Here is a 6,926-nt window from a genome sequence, read left to right on the forward strand (position 1 = left end):
ACTATAGCTGAAATTCAACATTCCTCTTTCAGTAAATAGAACCAAAAAAAGTAGAAGTAATATAAAAGTCTTGAAGAACACTGTCAACCAATTTGACCCAATTGACATTAACACAGTTCTCCACCTAGCAAGAGCAGAGAACACGTCCTTCTAACTGTGCGTGAACATCAAGATAGATCATATGTTGGGCCATAAAACCCATCTTGATAAATTTTAACTAATTTAAATTATATAAAGTATGTTCTTTGACTACAATGAAATTTAACAGTAAGTGGATAATAAAGAGAAAACTGAAAGAAAAAACAAATTATTTAGAAATCAACACACTTACAAGTAAGCCAAAGTTCAAAGGAGTCACAAGGAAATTAGAAATATTTTAATCTGAATAAAAATGAAAGCACAAGTCTGTGTGATGTAGTAAGAAAATGTTTATATGGCAATGTATCACTTTAAGTGCCTATATTAGAAAAGAATAAGTTCCAAAATTAATAATCTTCGATGCCAAATAAGGAAAATCAAAGTGAGCCTATTTAAAGAAAAGGAATAAAAAAATCAGAAATCCATGAAATAGAAAATAGATGAATCAATAATGCCTAGCTTGTTTTTTAAAAAGAAATATAAAATTGGTAAATCACCAAACAGATTGGTCAAATTATCATATCAAGTATGACAGAGAGGCAACCACTAGAGAGCTTGCAGCTATTATAAGATTTGTAAGTAAATATTATGGACAACTTCATGCCCAAAAAATCCAAAAATATAAATAAAAAAGACAAGTTCCTTAAAAGACACAAGCAACTGAAACACACTAAAAAAAGGAAACAGATAACATGAGCATCCCTCTAGCTATTCTAAAAACAGAACTTGTAATTTTAAAACCTTTCCTCAGAATTCCAGATATATCACTGGTGAATTGTACATAAAATTTAAGAAAGTAATATTTGCAATTCTACAGAAGATCTTCCAGAAAATAGAAAGGGAGAGATTGTATCCCAACTCATGAAGCAATAATTATCATGATAAAAATAACAAATAAAGACCTCCAGAGGAAGTGAGGGAGGGAAGGGGAGGAGGGAAAAAGGGAAGAGAAGGAGGAAAGAAGAGAAAGAGGGGAAGACAGGAGGGAAGGAGGGAGGAACAAAGAAAGAAGAGAAGGAAAGAATGAAAGGAGGAAAATTATAGGCAGGAAATTATACCTCTCATGAACATAGGCACCAAAGTCCTTAATGAAGTTAGGAATATATAGAAAGGATAGTAATTATGAATACATGGCTTTTATTCCAGAAATGCAAGTTCATTTTAATGTTAGTAAATCAAAATCATATGAACATTTCAATAGATTCAAGAAAAGCATTTAATAAATGCTCTCAATAATGTAAGAAAAGATTTTCCTCTATCTGATAAACAGTATTTACCAAAAAAACTATACATAACATTTTACTTGATATTGAATTAGGCAAGGATATTTGTTTTCACTACTTCAATCAACATTTTACTGGCCAGTGCAATGAGGCAAGAAAAGAAAGTAGATACATACAACTTTGTAAAGAAAGAAGTAAAAATGTCCTTATTCTCACTCAAATAGCATAATTTTGAAAACTCAAAGAATATATAAAAAAAGAGATACTAGAACGAATAAGTGAATTTACTAAGATCTCAACTTACATAGTCAATGTAGACAAATCAACTATATTTTTATACAAAATGAAAAGAATAATTGGAAATGGATTTCTAAAATACCACCAGCAGCGGCACCAAAACTATAAAGATCTGGAATCAATGTAATGAAATGTGCAAGATTCATACCCTGAAAACTAGAACACATGTGGAGAGAATTAAAGCAAAAGATATACTGTATTAATGGATTAGGATCTTTCCTTCTTAGATGTCAATTCCCCTGAAATTGATTTATAAATTAAAGATAATAATGATTAGATATAATCACAATTCAAATCTCAGCAGGCTGTTTGGGTAGAAACCAATTAACTGATTCTAAACTACATATTTTTTTAAAAGCAGCATGCCTAGAAAAAGAACTAGTTGGGAGCATATACTACATGCTTTCAAGACTACTGTAAGGCTACTATAATCAAAAACGTTTGGTCTCATGGAAGGCTTGGCATATAGATCAATGGCACAAAAAAGAAACTCCATAAATAGGGCCACCCATACATGGTTAGATTCCAAGTATATCAGTGGGGTAGAAAGGATAGGGTTTTTTTCTTTCAAAAGTGATGAAACAATTAACCTAAACACTTATCTCATGCATACACAAAAAATAACCCAAAATAGGTCAAAAACCTAAACATGAGAGCTAATAGTAGAAAGCTTCTAGAAGTAAAAAGAAGAAAAAGTCTTGACTTGGGTAAAGTTTATGAACTTGGGGTAAGTAAAGATTTCTTAGATAGAACACAGAAACTACAACCCAAAAAGAAAAAAAATGATAAATAGGACTTTATCAAAAGTAATAACTGAAGTGCGCGAAAAGATGCTCAATAATATCAGTAATTAAGGAACTGCATGTTAAAACCATAATGAGGGCCCTCCCTGGTGGCACAGTGGGTTAAAGCACAGCACTAAGAAGCTAAAACCACTTCAGGATGAGTTCGATTCCCGCCCCGGAGGTGACCCACATGGTGTGGCAGACCTCTCCTGACCCGCCCGCTGCCCCTCAGTAGTGTACTTCCTCAGTCCTCCTGTTCTGCTCCCCACTCTGATGAATCCTCTCAACTCCCCTGCACCTCTGGCCTGTATCCCAGTACTGTATGCATAAATAAATCTTTAAAAAAAAAAAACCCATAATGAAATACAAAACCCAATAGAATGGACATGAAAATGACTGACCATACCAACAGCAGGGGTGAATTCAAAAGCACGCTAAGTGAACACACTAAGTGCAAAAGACAACATGTTGTATGGTTCTATTTATATGTTATTCTAGAAAAGACAAAATTTTGGTGAGAGAAAGTGTGTGAATGGCCACCAGTCTCCTGAGCTGTAAAGTAGGCAGTCATCTCCATCAGTACCTACCTGACAGGATCATTATAAAGATTAAATGAGAATTAAATAACTTCTATAGGGAATTGAGCATACTACCTTACACAAAGGAAGATGTCATCCCGTAACTATTAGTTATCTATTTTAAACCATTCATAATTATTGTACAGAGCTTACAAGGGCTCATTCAGATCATACTGTCTCCCCCGCTCTGGACACACTGCTGGACCCACCCTTTTTATCTTGCATATGGTTAGGACCAGGTAATCAGATTTGACTGATAGAATATGGATGAGAGTAATAACACGTTACCTCTGGGCAACAAAGTTAAGAGTAGTTTGCCGTCTTCATGATCTCTCTGCCAGAATGATAGAGAGGGTCCTTGGGAGGACTCAGACACTGGAAGTTAAGGAAGCCACAATGTGGAAGATCCTGGGTCCCTGGATAGGCAAAAAATAAACCTTTATTATATTAAGCCAGAGAGATGAGTTAGGTTTTCCTTGTTGTTACAGCTTATCTTACCTGTCTAATCCAGTATGATCCTATACATCTATAGACATATACCACACTGTTCTGCCCTTATTCTTCTACTCTAACCTAATTGCCCAAAGCCCTAGTTACTACAGGGCTCAGCTCCCCCTCACTTCCGTTTTCATCCCTGGCTCTATATTCAAACCTCCAACTTCATTTTCTGTTATAATCCAGAATCCAAGTTACTGGTCAACCAAATTCCATCAGCAACTGAAGGTTCTAAGTACCTCTCTAGGCAGTGAGGCACAAGGGAATGAATGTAAGTAGATGCTTCCAAGACCTGGGCTCAAATCTCTAAAAATCACCAACCGCGTGACCTTGTCCATGTGACTCCTTCTCTGAGCCTCAGTGTCCTTATTTAGAAGATGGGAATAGCTATGTCTTCTTCACAGGATGGTGGTGGAGATTAATCATTAATGGATGGTGAGGACCCTCACGGCATCTGATACACATGAGCCCAGGCCTGCTGGCCTCATCTCCAGGGCCATGAAGGCAGCCAGGACCCCAGGAGCCTCTAAAATGCATGCAGCTGCAAAGGGGTGAAGGGAGGGGAGAGGCCCTCCTGATGCCGGGGGGATGGCACCTGCTCAGCCCTGTAACTGCACGTCCAATGGACGCCTATTCCAGTCACACCTGACAGCAGCACCAAAGGCAACACTATTTGCAGCCTGCAGTGCTTCCTGTGTGGCCCACTCCCCGGGAGAAAGTCAAGATGGTAGAATCACATTTAATTTTCACAGTGCTAGGAAACTGATTCCACAGAGGAGGAAAGTAAGGTTCCCAGAGGTTAAGTAAGCTGCCACAGCCACGCAGTCACAGAGAGCAGAGCTCAAGGTCGCTCCTGTGTTCACTCCTTCCTTGATTTGATCGACAAGTCATTTCCGCCCCCTTGTGCTGGGCCTGAAGTCACAAAGCCGCAGGGAGACAGAGTCCTCAAGGTGCTGGGGGATGTGACTCATTCACTGCAGTCCCGGAACAGAGCCCGTGCCGCGCCGTCAGTCCCTCTTGTCTCCTGCCCGACTCTGCTACCTCCAGAACCCCAGCAACAGCCCAGAGACATTTCCTGAGGCCACTGTTTGGCTTGGCCCCTCAGTGGGAGCCAACATGCCCAACAAGGTGGAAAACAAGGCAGGAGACAGGGGAGCTGGGCAGGGGGGCCTCCCCTCCGCCTGCCCCTGTCACTGGGGGAGCAGGGAACGCAGGGGCCTGCCCTCTCCCCAGCCACCAACCCACCCAGGCCATTGTTCCCTTGTTGTGACAGGGGCTTCTCCGGCGGCCCGCAGATCGGGGGCTTCCTCCCCAGCCTGCCGTGCTTGGACAGCTGGAGGAAACAGGCAGCTGGTGAGCCAGCTCCACTCCAACAACAACAGGCTGCCCGCCCGCTGGCGACCTCGCTGGGGGCCTGCCTGGAGCCAGAGAGGCCGCCCCACTCCACCCGCCACTGGCAAAACATGTTTTCTTGTTTCCCAAGGGGGAGGCGGAGACCAGTACCCATCCTGAGCAAACACGGGAGTCGATAAGCACAGACAGACCTGGCTGCCAGGCTGCAGAGACAGGCCAGGCCACTCTGGAGGTCACTCAGGCCAGGATGCCAAGCTCAGTCAGAGAAAGCACAGCCCCTGGCCACTCTGGGAATTAAGGCACCCAGCCCCAAGTCTGCCCTCCCTGGAAAGGAAGGCCCCAGGGCTGGCCAGGCCCCAAGGACCACCGCGAGCTTTGCTCTAGGAGCAGGAGAGGGCCCACCTGGGTGCCTGCTTCCCAGCCTCTACCCACGTCTCCATCTTCAGTGCCCACTGAGCATATGAGAAATAAGGATTGCTGCCCATCTCCTTTTTTAGTGGCTCAAGAGGCTTGGTGACTTTCCCAGGCCACACAGCAATGGGTGCAGAGTCAGAGATGACTCCATGTCTGCAGAACCTCAAAGCCTGGGTTTCGTCATCTGACCCTTGGCAGCCCCAGAGTTCTTGGCATTTGTAGGGCCTTTCGTTTACAAAGCTCTGTACTTCCCAGGGTGCCACGGGAGCCCCACCACCCCCCATCGCGGCCCCTCGTGTTTTAACAGGAAGCTTACAAAAGGCCGGCCAGATGAATGCCTCTGTCTGAGTTCCCCAAAGGAGAAACTGAGGTCAGGGTTTGTGCGCAGAGTAGTTCGTTGGAAACTGGTCCCAGGAAGTTCCTATGGGAGAGGCGTAAGGAAGGGAGTATTTAATAGGTCACTGGGGGTCCCTGGGCCTGGTCCTCTTTAGACCCGACACACAGCACAGAACAGAACAGTCCCACAGAGAGGCAAGGAAGCTGAAATGTTCACCCACCACCGCTGCCCACCTAAACTCTCTGAGCTTCCAGGTGACCCTGCTAGGGAGCTGAGCATGCTCCTGCAGCCCAAGAAAGTCCTCAGGTAGGGACCATGTTGGCAGCTGGTGTGGGAGGATTCAGTGCCACAGGAGGTGAGCGGGGCACCGGTCGTCCTGCTACAGACCTGAAGACATGGAGCGTCACCTCCATTTGCAGCTGTAACCCTTGTCTCCGCAGGCCTCACCATCCCCTGTGCACACCGCCCTGAGGTCCATAACCCCCACCCCACCCCCCTTAGCTGGAAGTAGGAGGATGAACTCTGACCTCTCGGCAAGAGCCCACAGCCCCTACAGCTAGGGCCACAGGGTCAGAATCCAGCAAGAGGATGCAAGTCCATCATCTTCACCAGCTCTGGCATGTCCAGACATGTTCTTTAATTCCTCCCACTTCCACCTCTGCCTTCCATCCCCATCCGGGAACTCCTCCTTTCAGGGAGAAGGTCAGCATATGACCGCCCAGGTCCCACACAATCAATCCCCAAATCCCCTCATCATTTTGCCACTGTGCCCACAGGCTCTTGTACAAGAGCCCTGGTGACCTATTGTCAATGTCAAATGCCCAATGCAGGTGTAAAAGTGAGGCCTCCCTGGCTGATTCCCTGTGTCGATGAGAAGCTCTAGAAGTCAGACCATTTGCCCAACTGAAATAAAACACACTATCCTCGGACCCCAAGTCCTGGGACAAGAGGGAGAGGGGATCCTGTCACTGAAGGTCACACAGACGCTGGAGCAGGTGTTCTAGTCTGCTTTTGCCTCACGGTTTGCTTGTGTGCAGGAGGATACCAAAGTAGGGGGGACAGCCATCCATCACAGGGCAATAAAGGGGTGTGTCTGTAGAAAATTTAAAAATAATAAAACTAACTAAAACTCAGCCAGCGGGGCCCTCAATGGTGGTGCAGTGGGTTAAAGTGCAGCACTATGAAGCTGTCTGCAGCTACTTGCAGCAGGTGTTTGATCACCAGCTGGGAGGTGACCCACATGGCACAGCAGACCTCTCCTGATGCACCCGCTGCTCCCCTCAGCAGTGTATTTCAGTCCATCTGC

The sequence above is a fragment of the Condylura cristata genome, unplaced genomic scaffold (assembly GCF_000260355.1).
Source record: "Condylura cristata isolate star-nosed mole 26May11 unplaced genomic scaffold, ConCri1.0 scaffold00008, whole genome shotgun sequence".
NCBI lineage: Eukaryota > Metazoa > Chordata > Mammalia > Eulipotyphla > Talpidae > Condylura > Condylura cristata.